At 51.5% G+C, this 17,925-nt stretch overlaps 1 protein-coding gene across 18 annotated transcripts in view; it reads right to left on the bottom strand.

Moving 5' to 3' along the window:
- LOC101119116 (transducin beta like 1 X-linked) overlaps positions 1–17,491 on the bottom strand; it is a 248,917-nt gene extending 231,426 nt beyond the window's left edge. For all 18 annotated transcript variants that reach the window (XM_060407541.1, XM_060407534.1, XM_060407542.1 and 15 more), the window contains exon 1: positions 17,090–17,491. The gene's annotated coding sequence lies outside the window, so the exon portion shown is untranslated. The remainder of the gene's footprint in view (positions 1–17,089) is intronic.
- Between the last annotated feature and the right edge of the window lie 434 nt (positions 17,492–17,925).

Raw genomic sequence — 17,925 nt, forward strand, 5'->3', positions numbered from 1 at the left:
AGGAAAAAATGGAGGGGCAGTCACAGAGGACAGACTTGGGGGACACAGCAGGAGAAAGAGAGGGTGGGGCGAACTGAGAGAAACACACTGACACAAACGCACGACCATGTGTAAAACAGCTAATGGGAAGCCACTACACAGCACAAGGGGCTCAGCTCAGCACTCTGGGATGACCTAGAGGCGTGGCATGCAGGACAGGGAAGGAGGTTCCCGAGGCCGGGGACATATGTAAACTTGTCTGATTCAGGTTGATGTGCCACACAATACTGTAGAGCAACTGTCCTCCAATTAAAAAAAAAATTACACACACACACACAAAATCTCTCCCAAACCACTGAAACTGAATAAAGACGGTCAGCAGGTGCAGCTTTAATTGAACAAAACTTTTTCTCCACCCGTCTTTAGGGGAAGAGATGGGATAAACAAAGAGGAAGAGAAAGCAGGTCATGGTTTCCGCTGGAGTGGAAGCTGAACTGGAAAGGGTTTTGTAAACACTCCTCACTGCTGAAGCAGTTTGCATCTCAGCATCATCTGAGAGGGGCCAGAGGAGCCGTTGACCCAGCCCTATACGCTGTGTCCACCCGAACTCCCCACCGCCACCCCCAAGCCCTGCTCCATCACCCGGAGACGCCACAAAAGGCTCACCAAGAAGCTGGGACAAGAAGCTGATACATGATGCGAAGTGGAAAAGGCTAGGTAGCAAAGACTGCGTACTGCATGATCCCACTGATAGAAGTTTCCAGAACAGGCCGATGCATAGAGACAGAGACCACGCCTGGTGGCTGCCAGGGACCAGGTGGAGAGAGGGGGACGGAGAGACGCTTCATGCACGTGGGGTTTTCTCTGGAGTGACAAAAAATGCTCTTGAGCTCCAACAGCGGTGATGGCTGCACAACTTCATAAAAATACCAGGAAAGCAGTGAGTTATACACTTTGAATGAATGAGACACTCAAATGATAGGTGAGTTCTATCTCAACAGAGCTGTCGTATTTTAAAAAAGTAATAAAAGTAAAAAAAGAGAAGGAAGAAGAAACAACGCAGAGGATATTAGCCAATGATTACGAGACACTGCAAACTTAAAAAAAAAAAAAGTAACCATCCCAAGGAGGTGCGCTTACCTAACAAGCCTGGAAGCCTGCACACTGACTGACTCCACTGTCGAGATTCTGAAACGCACGAGCAGAGGTCAGTAGCAAACTGTGACCCGAGGTGGTTTATGGACAGGACCGGGGCACCAAGTGGGAAGACCTGGGGTTCACGATCAAATGCAGAGAGATGACTCCAAAAGCAACAGTTCTCAGTCCAATGACTCACTGGAAAAGACCCCGATGGATGGGAAAAACAGAAGGCAAGAGGAGAAGGAGGCGACAGAGGATGAGACAGTTGGATGGCATCACCGACTCAATCAACGGACATGAGTTTGAGCAAACTCACCCTGGCGTGCTGCAGTCCATGGGGTCGCAAAGAGGTGGACGCGACTGAGTGACTGAACAGCAAAGTTATGAGTCCCCTCAGCAACACTGCTATAGAAAGCCAACGTGGTCTTAAACGGGATTTAGAGCTCTTAACTGAATCACCGCAGGCAGCCATCGACAGTCACCCAAAGGCAAAGCAAAGATGGATGGCAAACGCAAACAGAGCCCGCAGAAGCAACGACAAGCCCAACCTGAATCTTCAATGTGTCCCACTCAGTCCTAGGAACGACCCAACAAGCGAACTGCCCGACGCCAGCAGTGTGTACAGAGAGAAATCTCACTCTGACGAACATCTGGGCCATCAGAGACCCATACAGAAAACACACATTTGCGGTCCAAATATAGAACATTCAATGGAAAAGCAAACACCACAGGAAATTCAAGGAGGTTGAACATTTACTTGTAGACAGCAAACAATGAATCAAACCCAAAACTTCCCTTAAAGCAAACGCCACCCAGACAAATGGGACCCAAGCTGACCTCTTCTCTTGGGCCAGGAACTGACAAAATTAAACTTCACGAGGGACAGCTGCTTCTGTGGACCATTTCAGGTTGAAATATAAACTGGGAAGTCGTGAAGAGACAGTCTCTGGTTTTATTCAACTAACTTCTCTGAAAACACACACATACAGGATCATCAAAAAAAAGAAAAAACACAAGGCCATTAGAACCTATTAACGACTGGGTGGGTATGAGCTGTACTGAGAGAAAAAAGAAACACTTCCATGAGCTAATCTTACTAAATATTTACTTTGAATATACTAATGTAATTAACCGGGGTTACATAATGTTGCTAAATTCAGATTTCCAATCGTAAAGCTTCACATACAATTATTTGAACTGCAGTGGATTTTTATTTCTGCGGGAAAATGAAAATAGTTCATTTTCATAACCCAAGCTTCCCTAGAAATAACAGCCTTCCTTCATAGAAATTTCGTGGATGGTAATTCACAACACCACAGACTCGAGTGTTTACATCTTCCCTCAAAGGTTAGCATTCTGCAGATATTCCACATACTGCTGGCTCTTACCATTTGTCGCTTCTATTCCCCTATAGTCTTGCTTCCCACACCTGTGACTGTAATTCCCCAGGAGTATACATAGACAGATCTTGGGCTTCCCTGGTGGCGCAGTGCTATAAAGACTCTGCCTGCCCATGCAGGAAACTCAGGTTCAATTCCTGGGTGGGGAAGATCCTCTGGAGGAGGGCATGGCAACCCACTCCAGTATCCTTGCCTGCAAAATTCCACGGACAGAGGAGCCTGGCAGGCTATGGTCCATGGGATCACAAAGAGTCAGACATGGCTTAGAGATAAGCACATATACACAGATCTCTGCACTTCATGGGTACCTGCGGCATGCATTTAGGAAAGAAAAACAACTTTTAAACCCGTTTCTTCGAGGAATCTCAAGATATGGTTATTCTCTGATACAGCTCTGAATATTATTTAGCATAATTTGGCTCGAAAATAACCAAGCGAGTAATTATTAGAGAGTTATCAACAACAAAAACAGGAAAAGATTCCTGCCCAAAGCTGAAGCGATTTATCAGTGTTGAGCTGACCTGTGTGCAACAAGACGTTGGGTCGCCGGGACTCCCCTGACTGTCCACTGGCTGAGAATCCGCCTTCCGATGCAGGGGACGAGGGGCTCAATCCCTGGTCAGGGAGATAAGCTCCCACACCCTGGGAAGCAACGAAACCCGTGTGCCACAGCTAGAGTGCCTGGGGGTCACAACGAAGACCCCTCCTGCTGAAACCAAGAGCCCTCCTGGGGGAGGCTCAGGACCTGGGCGAGGCTTAAGGCATCCAGTTAAAAGCAAAATACTTTGCGTCAATGTCTCTCGCCTCTTAGACGATCCGGGACGGGGCAGACAAGAGTACCTTCCGAAAGGCTTTCATCAAACCATGTTACAGGAGCTTCAAGCACTGATCTCTGGAGAGCAGAGATAAAGGGGCATAACACAGACATCAAAAATTCTACTTCCCGGGAATTCCCCGGAGGTCTACTGGCTGGGATTCCAAGCTTTCAGTGCCAAGGGCCTGTGTTCTATCCCTGGTTACGGGGGTTAAGATCCTGCAAGACATAGGTTCAATTTTTAAAAAAAAGGAAAAAAAAAATCTACTTCCTGTTTCTTCTATGTCTTTACAGTCAGTGTCTTCTGAATACTACCATAAAAGGAACCATCTTCTGTTTTTTCCATTAGCAGATTAAATGGATCAGTTTTGTTGTACAGTCGCTCAGTCGTGTCCGACTCTGAGACCCCACGGCACACCAGGCCTCCCTGTCCATCACCAACTCCCGGAGTTCACTCAAACTTATGTCCACTGAGTCGGTGATGCCATCCAGCCATCTCGTCCTCTGTTGTCCCCTTCTCCTCTCGTCTTCAATCTTTCCCAGCATCAGGGTCTTTCCCAATGAGTCAGCTCTTTGGTAGCCAAAGTACTGGAGCTTCAGCTTCAGTCCTTCCATTGAATATCCATTGAATATTCCATTGATCTCCTTTAGGATGGACCGGTTTGATCGGTTTACCCAAGGACAAATGAATGTCTTGAGCGGATACTGACGAGCCTGAGGGTCGTCATCTGCAGACGTCTTGTGTGCACAGGGCTGGTTCTCTGCTTTCCTGGACTCACAAAAGCTACACTGCAAACTCAGGAGCCACAAAAAGAGACACAAGACTCGAAAACCACAACTCACACACAAAACCCGAAGCTGACACCTCAGTCACTTCAAGCTAAGCAAACACAACGGCTGCTGTGGAAACCCAGGAACTACTTGCGGTCGGCATTCAGTGGGCCACAACCGAAGCTTCAGCAGTCCTGCGCAAACGACCTGAAGCTCAGGCAAAGACCTGAAGTGTGGAGGTGAGTCCCAGGTCTCACCTCTGCAGCCCACAGTGCAGTCTGGGTTGTGAATATAATTTCTGTTATTTATTTACTCTCTGCAACACTACCAACAAGCATCAACCAAAATGACACTTTTCTCTATTAAAAAGCCTCTCAAGTGATATGCAAAAATATATATATATATACACATATATAAATAACCATGATGGATGAAATATGTCTTTTGGGGAAAAAAAGAAAAAAACACAATATAAACAGCCAGACTGAAGGCACACAAAGGCCTGTATCACAAGCCTGTTCCAGCGCTATCTCACATCTTGTGCAGTTGGAATCACGTCTTCCACACAAAAAAAAATAAAAAGCGTGGTTCTTGGGAGCCCCAAGGGCATCCGTCAATGAGAGCAGCCGATTTACAGACAGAATTGAGTGATTATGAAAACACCACGGCGTTAAGAAATGCTTTAAAAAGCACAGCACTGTTCCAACGTTTCCCCATGCAGCTGCAACTGGGATACTGTCATCCGGTTCCGAAACACAAATCGTTTCTCAGCTCTCAAAGCAGGCAAAACCCGGTAGACCCAAATATACAGTACTGTCACTGTATACGCTGGTTTCTCCAAATGACATTATTAATAGCTGCACCCCTGGGGGGAGGTCTGATCTTTAAGGTGGCAGGCCTGTCACAACGCACGTGTACACACACAGAGACTACATCTGTGCCCCCCTTTATTCAGGGACTTCAGTTTCTTTCCTTCATCACCTCTAAGGACCTCACCGGTGATCTCTAAGACACTTTTTCACCATACACCTCTCAGTGAAAACCACTGAAGCATTAACCCCAACTCCTCTAAGTATTAGCTAGAGATAACACTCAACTAACATTGCATGCATTTTTCGTAGACCACAGACATTTTCTAACTATTCAAAAAAAAAAAACACACACAGACAACTTAAGTTTCTTCCTGCACTCCAGTAAATCTCACAGAGCACCTACCAGAGGTGAAATTCACTTCTCAAGAGTCCACTTCGGGAATTAAAAGCGGAAACAAGGCATCTGTGTCCTCCTCGGCCCCAACTAAAGGTGGAGACTCTGGGTTTCAAGGAAACGTAGTCAGAGGCCCGTGAAATTTAACAGGCAAGTTCCATTTCCATAAACTCCTCCACTTTTTTCAGCCGGTCTACAACCATCTCTTGTCATGCCCTGGACACGCGACATCATTAATTCTCACTGTCACCAACTTCTGGGCCAGGTGCCCCTCCACCGCTCTCTCTCCTGGCAAAGCTTTTTGAAGAATTACACTTCAGATCCCTGGAAACTGTTGAAATTGGCACAGAATCATCATGCGTCTTAGGAACACAAACCTAACATGATTACTTTTTCCATGATCACATTAGGAGCTAAACCAAAGCGTGCCTCCCAAGACTGACCTGCAACTGTCAGAAACTAGCAACCGTGGTTCTTACGTTGATAACCGTGAATATCTATCTGAGTCTTTAACCAACACTGAGTTGGCAGTCAAGTTTCAAGGGATTAAAATGCCTGATAAGATTCTGTTGGGAAAAACCACCTTGGCAAGGACCCAACTTGAACCTGTCTCCTAAATGAATCAATTCTCTGCTGAGTTGCTTTTCTGAAATTCAACATAAAACTCGGCAACTACCTGGCTAACTTCATAGATGCTGAGAATTATGTCTGCATAACCAGCACTACAGACATGAAGGAGACTCTACTTTCTCAGTTCTCATCTTCAAACGCATGTTAAGATAACAATGGTACCTGGAAAGGCATAGTTGACCTGGCTAAATCCAATACTTTGGCCACCTGATGAGAAGGGCTGACTCACTGGAAAAGACCCTGATGCTGGGAAAGATTGAGGGCGGGAGAAGGGGACGACAGAGGATGAGATGGTTGGATGGCATCACCGACTCAATGGACCTGAGTTTGAGCAAGCTCCGGGAGTTGGTGATGGACAGGGAGCCCTGGCGTGCTGCAGCCCGTGGGGTTGCGAAGAGGCGGACACGACTGAGCCACTGAACGGAAGAATCACTCACGACGCACCGGAAACAAAAATCTCTACTCGGTGACACAGGATTTTCTCCAGTTCTCCATCATAACTTACCAGGTCTTTACCACATCAAAGTATTTGCTATTCCTGATTTAAGAAACAATATGGCATCACACAAACTTCTTTTGCCCACATTTCCATCTCCCAGAAAGTTTAAACTAACAGAAATTATTGCAAAGTGGATAACGGATGTGCACAGACACCTTAGAGCCGGATGACAAGGGGCAAGCCTGTAACAGTTACGAGTCCAGCTCTCCAAGACAGGAAGGGCCGTCTCTGTACATGGATTGCTCCAACATGGATGAGGCTGACTCTCACAGAAGTCTTCAACGTCTTGGAGAAAAACAGGGAGGCTGATCGAGTTGGTGGAGGAGGTACGGGGTCGGGGGGTGGGGGGGGAACGGGGATGGGGGGTGGGATGGATGGGGCAGGTTGGTGGCAACTGTTCCAGAAAGCAAAGGGCTAGGGGATGGCTATTTGGGATCCCCTTTGGGCTCAAGAGAAGTAAATAAAGAGATCTCTGTTTCCTTTTTAGCATTCCAGCCACACAGACCACGACAGGAATAAATGACAGGAATTCCAGGCAAGAGACACTCTTCACAAGAATAAACACTGTGAATTTTGCCCTGAGCATCATTTCTGCTTCTTTCACAGGGTCTCTGGAGATCAGAAGACAACACCACTCCTAAGAATTATTCGGGGGTAACTCACAGCGCAAAGTGTCCTCTGAAATGCTACAGGGCTTTTTTTTTTTTTTCCCCTAAGTAGGCAACTGACTTAGCAATGTTGAGGATTGCCTATTTCACCTATTTCAATCACGGGAAACAGGACAAAGCAGGACACACAGTTCTCCCAAACAGCTAGTTAATACAAAACCACCATAAACTCCAGGTTCAAAACACAAAGATCATGGCATCCAGTCCCATCACTTCATGGCAAATAGATGCGGAAACAATGGAAACAGTGACAGACTTTGTTTTCACAGGCTCCAAAATCACTGCAGATGGTGACTGCAGCCATGAAATTAAAAGACACTTGCTCCGATGACCAACCTAGACAGCATATTAAAAAGCAGAGACATCACTTTGCCAACAAAGGTCTGTCTAGTCAAGGCTATGATTTCTCCAGCAGTCATGTATGGATGTGAAGGTTGAACCATAAAGAAAGCTGAGTGTCGAAGAATTGATGCTTTTGAACTGTGGTGTTGGAGAAGACTCTTGAGAGTCCCTTGGACTGCAAGGAGATCCAACCAGTCCATCCTAAAGGAACTCAGTCCTGAATATTCATTGGAAGGACTGATATTTAAGCTCCAATACTCCGGCCACCTGATGGGAAGAACTGATTTCTTGGAAAAGACCCTGATGCTGGAAAAGATTGAAGGCAGGAGGAGAAGGGGACAACAGAGGATGAGATGGCTGGATGGCATTACCGACTCAATGGATATGGGTTTGGGTGGACTCCAAGAGTAGGTGATAGACAGGGAGGCCTGGCATGCTGCAGTCCATGGGGTCGCAAAGAGTCAGACACGACTGAGCAACTGAACTGAACTGAATCCGTAACCTATAAGAGTGTTTTTTAAAAAAAAAAAAAAAAAAGATGGGAGCTTCCCTAGTGGTCCAGGGGTTAAGAATCTGCCTTGCAATGGAAGGCAAACAGGTTCGATCCCTGGCCAGGGAAGATCCCCCAGGCCACCATGCAACTAAGCCTGAGGGTTACAAGCGCTGAGGCCCTGGGCTGCAACTACTGACACCCGAGCACCCTAGAGCCTCCACTCTGCCACAAGAGACGCCACCACAACGAGAAACCTAAGCACTGCCAAGATTAGACGCTGCTCTCCGGAACGAGAAAGCCCACACGATGCAACAAAGACCTATCACAGTCCAAAAACTGCAATCAATTTTTTTTAAAAAAAGCCATCATCAACACTGAAGCAGTCTTCCTTTTCCACATTAGGATCTGCACACACGAGACATGTGAGAGGCTTCACAGCTAGCTCCTTTACGCCTTCAACGCTACACTTGAGGACACACAGGTTCAATGACTTCAACACAAGCCCAAGGCAGGACTCACCTGGCCAAAACGTCAGGCGAAGGCTTGTCCTAAGAGAACACGCCACGTCTCACTTGATCACAGACAGTGAAATGACGACCCAAGGTAGAATGTAGGTCAGCAACCACAGAGAAACACAGCTGTAGGAATTTTATTTCTACAACAAGCCAATGCCAGCACAAGTGGGTATTTTTAGCCTGCCTTATGGCCCCGGTATTAACCCACTGGGAAAAACCACTGCCTCGAAAAGGCAAGTCCAGTTTTTGAAACTCAAGACACGAGCTACGAATATACGGGACATATTCAATGTCTCTCCGCAGGATTGCTGGAGAAAGTCTCTGAACGCGGCCCCCCAAAAAATGTCCCACGTCAACTGACCTCGAAGCAAGGACTGCCCGGCATAGGAAGAGACTAAATCTCAGGCACCTAAGACCACAAGACACCTGACATTTTTTTCACCATGATCTCTTCCAAGTATTAAGAAGCTCTAAGTGCGGTTTTCCCTTGCTTTTGATGATATGCATGGTGCAGAATGATTCTCAGGAAAATACACTGGCCCAAGTGTTCTGTTAACTAAGCTCAGTCACATCTGACTCTTTGCGACCGCATGGATCGCAGTATGCCAGGCTTCCCTGTCCATCACCAACTCCCGGAGCTTGCTCAAACTCATGTCCATCGAGTCGGTGATGCCATCCAACCATCTCATCCTCTGCTGTCCCCTTCTCCTCCCGCCTTCAATCTTTCCCAGCATCAGGGTCTTTTCCAAGGAGTCAGGTCTTCACTATCAGGTAACCGAGGTATTGGAGTTTCAGCTTCAGCATCAGTCCTTCCAAAGAATATTCAGGACTGAGTTCCTTTAGGATGGACTGGGTTGTATCTCCTTGCAGTCAAAGGGACTCTCAAGAGTCTTCTCCAACACCACAGTTCAAAGGCATCATTTCTTAGGCGCTCAGCTCTCTTTATGGTCCAACTCTAACATCTATACATTATTACTGGGAAAACCATAGCTTTGAATAGATGAACGTTCGTCGACAAAGTAACGTCTCTGATTTTTAATACACTATCTAGGTTGGTCAGAGCTTTTCTTCCAAGGAACAAGCATCTTCTAATATCATGGACGCAGTCACCATCTGCAGTCACTTCGGAGCCCAAAAAATAAAGTCTGCCACTGCTTCCACTGTTTCCCCATCTATTTGCCATGAAGTGATGCCATGATCTTAGTTTTCTGAATGTTGAGTTTTAAACCAGCTTTTTCATTATCCTCTTTCACTTTCATCAACAGGCTCTTGAGTTCCTCTTTGCTTTCTGCCATAAAGGTGGTGTCATGTGAGGTTATTGATATTTCTCCGGCAATCTTCATTCCACCTTGTGTTTTATCCACCTCGGCATTTAGCATGATGTACTGTGATGTGAGAATTGGACTATAAAGAAAGCTGAGTACCAAAGAATGGATGCTTTTGAACTGTGGTCTTGGAAAAGATTCTTGAGAATCCCTTGGACTGCAAGGAGATCCAACCAGTCCGTTCTAAAGGAACTCAGTCCTGAATATTCACCAGAAGGACTGATGCTAAAGCTGAAACTCCAATACCTCGGCTACCTGATGCGAAGAGCTGACTCATGTGAAAAGACCCTGATGTTGGGAAAGAATGATTGAAGGCAGGAGGAGAAGGGGAAGACAGAGGATGAGATGGTTGGATGGCATCACTGACTCGATGGACACGAATCTGAGTAAACTCCGGGAGTTGATGATGGACAGGGAGGCCTGGCGTGCTGCAGTCCATAGGGTCGCAGAGAGTTGGACACAACTGAACAATTTCCCTGTCCCTTTTCACCCTGATTCTGGTGGTGCTGGTTACAGACATTTCAGCATGCAGAAATTCAAACTCCATCATGTAGTAAATCTGGGAAACACACAGAGTATCTATGGGTCTATATATAGCGTGTATCTGTGTGTGTGTGAACGTGCCAGCCCCTGAAATTTAACTCAAGAGGAGAGAAAAAGACAAGGAAAGCAAGCAGGCAATTGCTGGAGACCACCGGAACTAATAAAGACATAGTATTCTTGTTATTATTGGATGCTTCCCCAGCCACTCCCAACTTCAGAGAGTAAGACATGAGCGCAGCGGGCTCCAAGCATGATGATAACCCTGTCTGTTAACACAACAAGCCTGAGAAATAAATTTGCTTTTCTCTGTCTCTGTCTCTCTCTCGACATGAGTAAACCAAGGCCAGGGGAGATCATTGATATGCCCAAAGGCGACATCGGTGCATGGTGAGCTGGCCTCAAACCAGATTTCCTTCAGAGCCCTGCCCCCCGACGCCCAGGACCACCAGCAGCTCACAAGGCCCCCAACCAGGGTGTGCCTGGCGCTCCCCTAGGGCTTCCAGAGGAAAGCGCTTCAGGCTGGCTCCGGGAGACCCCAGTGCACGCAGGGACCAGACTCTGGGTGCCAGGGGTGACCCCCACCCACCCACTGCAGGTCCACAGCCCTGCGGCTCCCCAGCCCTTGTCCACTAACCCACTAGTCACAGGAGAGGGGACCCAGCCTGAATCCCGCAAGTAGGGGACCCTAACCCCTCGCCCTCTGGAGCACCCCCAGCAGTGGAGGTCACCACCCCCCAGTCCAGGTTAACCCACATGGCCCTGGGCCCTGTGAGGGCCTGAAAACAGCAGACAGGTGCTGGGTTCCCCCCATCCCAACCCGATAAATACCCAAAGTCCCCAGAAGCTGACTGAGAGCGACACCTGGGCAAATCTGCAGTGACGTCAGCAAAACCCACAGGAAGAAGCCCAGTGCAGGGGTGCAAAGCCTCGAGGGCTCTGAAAAGCCTGGGGCTGAAGACGGAGCGGTAGCTGAACTGGGCGTGAACACATCCTGGCCCACCGAGCCCCTCCAGCTGCTGCGGTCCCCAAAGGCCATCCACCTGGCCACCTCCTCCTGTTCCCTTGTCCTCCCTTCCTTCGAAAGCATCCTAAAACGGCCTGTGAGATCCGACCGACGCCTACCTTGTCCCGCCATCCCACTGGCCCCCGGACCAAAACAGGACTCAGGACTCACAGCGCTGGGTCCTTCTTTGGGGGTGGCTCTGTACCAAGGAGCACCGTGAGAGGGGACCCAACATCCGTGGGCCCACCAGGGAGACCACCGTCCCCTCAACCCCCGACACGTGACCATCGCAGGTGTCTCCAGATGCTGCCAAACACTGTAGGGGGCGAAAGTGCCTGAGCTGAGGACTATGAGGGGACGATGAGCTTCCCGCGTTCAAACGCTGAGGACACGGTTTCCGTATGCAACCATCTCCTCTACCTTCACCTGCTTAAACTTCTATTTCTCTTCAACCTGCAAGCCAATGCTTCATGGCTCATTTCCACCCACCAAGAGCTAACCAGACCCGTGGAAGTGGTACCCAACTTCCTGCAGAAGATGGAAATTGTCTTCTCTCTGTTTCTCTGTCTTCAACCTGCAAGCCAATGCTTCATGGCTCATTTCTACCCACCAAGGGCTAACCAGACCCGTAGAAGCGGTACCCAACTTCCGGCCTAAGATGGAAATAATCTCCCCTCTGTTTCTAAGTGTACGTTTGCTCCAAGCAAACTGTTTTCAATGGCTTCCACTTCACACCTGCATGCTTCCATCCGGCAGAGGATTCCCAGAAAATATTTGATGGCGGTGATCGCACACAAGAGGGCTTGCAGGAGGCCATCCCCTCTGCCAGCTTACGACCACCCTGGATCAAGTGTCTGGGGAGCACATTCGTGACCGCCTCCATTTCCACCCCCACCCCCCCACCACCCTGAGGTTTTAAATTTGCTTTCTCCCTTTCCCTTTAAAAAAACACGTGGACTCCGTCCATCTGTCCCTTCACACATCCAGCTTTTCTTTTGGTTTGACTGGTGGTATGGCCAGGCCCATCCGTTTGGTCCAGCCCCATGGGAAGGATGGATGAGGGGAGAGGGCCACGGAGGGCCAGCCTCGAGGGGACAACTGGTGTCCAGTTACTTCCTTCACGCTAAAAATAGTTATGGGGGAAAAAAAAAAAAGTTTATCATCTTTTCAACTTAAGCATGTTTACAAAACTTGAGTCTTGCCTCCCAACTGAACGCTATTTTTTAAGTGTCTCGGGTGCTGAAAACAGCAGGTCACATAGTTTTCTAAAGGAGAAACAGGAGGCAACAGCGAGGTGTGGAGAGACCACACCTGGGGGGGCCTCATTTTACAGGGCAGGGCGATCAGGCTGGTCCCCTGGCCCCGGTCAAACCTGGCAATGCTCCTGAACAAGAGCTGGGCAAGGGGGCATCCCCAGGGTTGGCGTGAGGAGCCCTCCTTCGCAATAGGTCACTGAGGGAGGCTGTGAATTTCTGATGCTCAAGACCTAAGTGAGATGCCTTCTCTGGGTCTGGCTTCCCCCTGCTGGAACCCATTTCGCCACTCTGCAAGCGAAATGATCGTGACTATCCCGGGTGTCTCAAAGGCAGACGGCTCTTGAGATGAAAGCAAGACTAAAGACAAACAGTACAAAGGGGCCATCTGGGAAGTCACCTCTCTCCCAAAAGCCAAACTGGGTTCCCCCCACCCTCCTGATTTACAAATAAAATTTCTAATCCGTGGCAAAAAAAACAAAAAAAAAACCCGCAAAAGATTATGCAAACACATCAACTAAGGAATTAAAAATAACATCCTGATGCAGGGACCGGTGTACAGGAAACAGCCACCATTCAGCCACTTGTTAAAAACACACTGACCATTGTCAAGTCTCATCTGTTGGGAGGATTCCTCGTCGGCCTTCTTGATACAGAAGATTTTGCCCTCAGGACGTTAAAACTTAGAACACAAACTTGGCTGGGGGAGTGGAGAGAAGGGGAGCGTATCAGATAGTCTCTCAATCAGCTACACGGGGCCACACTGTTGGCAACACCTTGAGACCCCCAAGGGATGCTGGCCACAACACACTCGGGCAGGCAACGTGAGGACTGGCTTTTTTTCAGAAAGGGAAACAGAGGCACACACTTTTTCCAAACTTGAATCCTCACGAAAACTCCAGCTTGGAGTCCTGGTTTTCCAATTCAGAAGTGATCCACACTGCCTCAACCTTAAAACTGCAGCTGTCAATCTTACTGAAATCACTTTCCCAGGTGACTTGCTAGCTGAAATTTTTTTTTTTAAAGGTTTACTTTGGCCACCTGATTCGAAGAGCTCACTCATTGGAAAAGACCCTGATGCTGGGAAAGATTGAGAGCAGGAGAAGGGGTCGACAGAGGATGATGGCTGGATGGCATCACCCACTCAATGGACATGGGTTTGGGTGAACTGTGGGAGGTGGTGATGGACAAAGGCCTGGCGTGCTGCAGTTTATGGGGTCGCAAAGAGTCGGATACAACTGCAACTGAACTGACTGACCAGTAAATTGTCTAAAATTCTTAGAGCCTCTCCCCTCCTCCCACAAGCAGCAGGCTAACTCTTTACTGTTCTCTTTACAGAGCCTCACTTGCAGTAAAAATAGAGTGAGTGTGTGTTAAATCACTTCAGTCATGTCCAACTCTTTGCAACCCCGTGTACTATAGACTGCCAGGCTCCTCTGACCATGGGATTCTCCAGGCAATACTGGAGTGGGTTGCCATTTCGTCCTCCAGGGGATCGTCCCAGCTCAGGGATCGAACTCGAGTCTCCTGCATTGCACGCAAATTCTTTACCATTGAGCCACCCGGGGAAACCAAACTGCAGAGCACCACTCCCAAACTGGACTTTCTTCAAGTTCTGCACTGTTGCAATAAGGTGACCCCCAGGTACACACACCTGTTGGCTATCTGAATTATGGACAGAGCACTGAAGCAACAGACCTGGGCGTTTTAGTAACACCACCACTATTAAATGAACTTTAATTAGCTGGAATCTAAATATGCCCAGGTGGGTAGTGGCTACCACATCAGATAATTAAGCTACGCACAAAACAATGCTGCCACTGTGATTGACCTTTCATGATTTCTGTTGAGAAATCTAGGATTTTATATATAAAGAGAGAGTTTAATGTAAGATTCTGTATGGGGGAGAAAGTGTGTCTCTGTAATTTAACAAGTTTGTCTCCAAATGGGAACATTCACCCCATGTCAACACAGCAAGACAACACCAAGCTTCAGAGCTGGGTTTCCAGAATCAAACAATCTTCCCTCCACCACAGATGAGCAAAGTCAGTGTCTTCTGCAGCTGAATGGAAATAATAATCGCTGCACACAGGGCGTTAAGTGCCTGTAAAATCCTCAGTGCATGGCATCTGAGTAACCAAAGGACGATGAATCTATCTGCGCCAGAGCAACAGTGAAAATTTACAAGTGAACTCGACATTTTCAAAAAAACTTACACATAACGGTTCCTCCTCTCTGCCCCTGCACTATCCAATGAGTACCGTGATCTCAGTTCCCATTTTTATTTTTGCACATATAGCAAATGTTACCCGGAAAACTGGCAAGACTTCAAGGTCAATGGTGGAGCAGGACATCAGGGTGGGCTGTTTCACTAGTTCAGGCCAGATGGGGACAAAGGTTGCTTTTCCAGCAAAAGCAGTTTTACGTGTCCCCACGGAGCTGGACTCAGGGGGTCTTTGGCTGCCTAGCACTGAAACCTACAAACCTCCCACCCAGGTACACTCAGGAAGTCATCACCAATGAGAACACTGAAGCTCCTCTGGTTCAAAGGGGTTGACTTCATGAACTTTAACTAAAACACCCCAACTTGCAGGAGGGGCGAGACTCAGGCTCCAGGGGTGAAATTTCAATAGCGGGGGGGGGGGCGGGCGGATGGGGGGGGGGGGGGGGTGCAGGTGCTGATAATACCTGGAGTGACTAAGCCGTGGAATAAAAGCAGACCCAACCTCCTTGCTTTGCACAGCACCAAAGGAAAAACACCTTAGAGTCTTCACGGGCTGTTCCACAGGTGTGTGTTCACTTAAGGAACTTCACACGGAATGATCCTTCAGGGGCCATTTTAAGACGTGGGTCAAGGGATGGGACTTCAAACTTTCATTTCCGGATTCGTTATCCAGCTGGGTGGTTTTCCACGGCAATCTGCAGTACATCTGAGATATCTGAACATCCCTTCCACGTGAAAAGCGTCTTCAACTCTCAATGGTTTCCATAATCGACATCTCCCCACCCCCACCCGATCGCGTCTCTTCTAGGAATGACTAAACTTCCCAGAAGACCTTCCACCATCTGCTACCCCTGAGGCCACCGATCAGACTGGACTTAACCAGAGCCTCCCCGCCATCACCACCCGCACGCCCCCCTCCCCCAGGCTGGAGTCCCGCCCCTCGCCTGCCAGGTTAACCCAAGGGCTCAGGCGGCGCGTCTGGATAGAAAAACATTTAAGAAGTCAGCTCAAGCCACATGTGACAAAGCCAAGCAAGAACCCAAGCCGCGGCAGAAGGAACAGAGGAGACGGATTTCTATTTCCTTGGCGGTTCCGCGCTACAACATCGGCGACAGGAGGGGAAAAAATCAACAACACCAACACACCTCGGACTTTTTAACTTCGTGGAATTTGCAGTGGACTCGGAGGAAGGCCAGGCCGTGCCTTAAAACCATCCCGGGCGCGGGCCTTGCCGCGCACGGGCAACGCACGTGAAGTCCCAGAGCCCCGAGTTGGGGGGGGCCCTCTAGTGACCCCCAAGTGTCACAGCCCCCGGCGACCTCCGGCGGCCCCCGACCCCACGATGGCGCGCCCCACTCCATTCCGAACCGGCCACCCCCACCGCCGTGGGCGAGGTCCCCTCGGGAGGGTGGCGGGGTAGGGGGTGGGGAGAAGGAAGCACTGCCTGGCACGCGGATCTCGGGGCACCCCTCCCCCCCAGGCCGGGCGCAACAGGTCTACAGCCGCCCCCCCCCGGGGCGCGCTCTGTGATCGCCTAGGGACGCCCACCCCCACCCACCCAAGGTGTCCCCATCCTGTTTTCCTCGCTACGGGCCGGGCAGGGAGGGTGGGGGCGCAAGTTGGGGGGAGCTCCCCACTTCCTGACAGTTTCCGCGCCGCAGAAACTGAACCGCCGCGGGCCCGCGCTGCCTCGCCCGCCACACAGTGCGCCCTACGCGCGCCGCCGCGGCGCGCCCCCCGGGGTCCCGGCCCGCGCCCCCGGGGGGGGCGATGAATGGGGCTCCCCTCCCCCATGAGGGGGGGTCCCCGAGGCCGCGCAGGCTTGCCCGGCCAGCCTCGGGCCCGGCAGACAAAAGCGGCACCCGAGAGGGCCAATGGAGCGCTCCCCACCCCCACCCTCCTCGCCAAAACTTACCGGTCACCTCCCCCTCCCCAAAACAAAGAAGCCTCCCCTTCCCCCCCACTCCAGTCTCCGCCCGCCCCCACAACCCCCGACGCGCCGGCACACTTTGGGGGAGCGGCCCCATCGGGGTATTGTTCAGCCTGCAGGGAGCGCGCGCAGCACCCCAGCCCGAGCCCCCGGGGGACACTTGGGGAAGCTGGGCCCCCCTCTCCACTGCACCCCGCCCCCCTAACCAGAGACGGGGGTCCCCGGGCGGGCGGGCGGCCGGCCTGAACCCCTCGGAGAGCCGGAATGAGCTGGGCCCGGGCCTCCCCCCTACCCCGAGCGAGAGAAGTTTCCGCAGCGCGCCCGGCCCGGGCCGAGCCCCGCGCGCACACTCACCTCGCCCTGAGCCGCGCAACTTGTGTCCGGCGCCGCCGCTCCGAGCCTGCGCCCCGCCGGCCGCCGCCGCCGCCGCCGCCGCCGAGCCCGGGCCGCGCCGCGGCCGCCGAGGGCCCGGCGCCCGGAGCCGCCGCGCGCCGCCCCCCCGGGCCGCCCCCGCCCCGCGTCCCCCGCCGCCGCCGAGTCCCCGAGACGCGCGGGCGCTGGAAAGTTTCGGGTGCCGAATGGCGGCGAGGGCGCTGCGGCGGCGGCGGCGGGGCGGGGGCGCGGGCGGCTCCTCGCTCCCGAGCGCGGAGGACGGGGCGGGCGGGGAGGGGGGGGAAACGGCGGCAGCGGGAGAGGGCGGGACGCGGGAGGGACCGGCGCGGCCAGTGACCTCCGCTGGGGAGCGGCCGCCGGAACGCCGACCCCGGCCGGGAGGACGGCCCTGGGCGCCGCCCCCAGCCTGCGCCCGCCCCCGCCGCCGCCGCCGCCGCCGCCGGGGGAGGGGAGCCCGGGGCCCCCACATTGCCCTCCCCCATCGCCCCCCACATCCCCAGCCTGCGGCCTCCCGCACCCGGGGCCTCCCCGTCGCCCTCCCCCACTGCCCCCAGCCTGCGCTCGACCCCGCCTCAGGGAAAGGGGCCCCTGCACCCTCCCCCACCCGGGTCCCTTCTCACCGCCCTCCCCCACCCCCAAAGCGGCCTCGTCCTCGGCCAGCCCCTGCCCCACGGCCCCAGCCCGCCCCCTCCCCCACCGCCAGGGGAGGGGAGCCCAGGTCCCCTGCGCCCGCCCCCAACCCGCGTCCCCCCTCCCCACCACCCAGACCCTCCCCCATCGCCCTCCCCCACGCCCAA

Source organism: Ovis aries, chromosome X, assembly GCF_016772045.2.
Source record: "Ovis aries strain OAR_USU_Benz2616 breed Rambouillet chromosome X, ARS-UI_Ramb_v3.0, whole genome shotgun sequence".
Classification (NCBI taxonomy): Eukaryota; Metazoa; Chordata; class Mammalia; order Artiodactyla; family Bovidae; genus Ovis; species Ovis aries.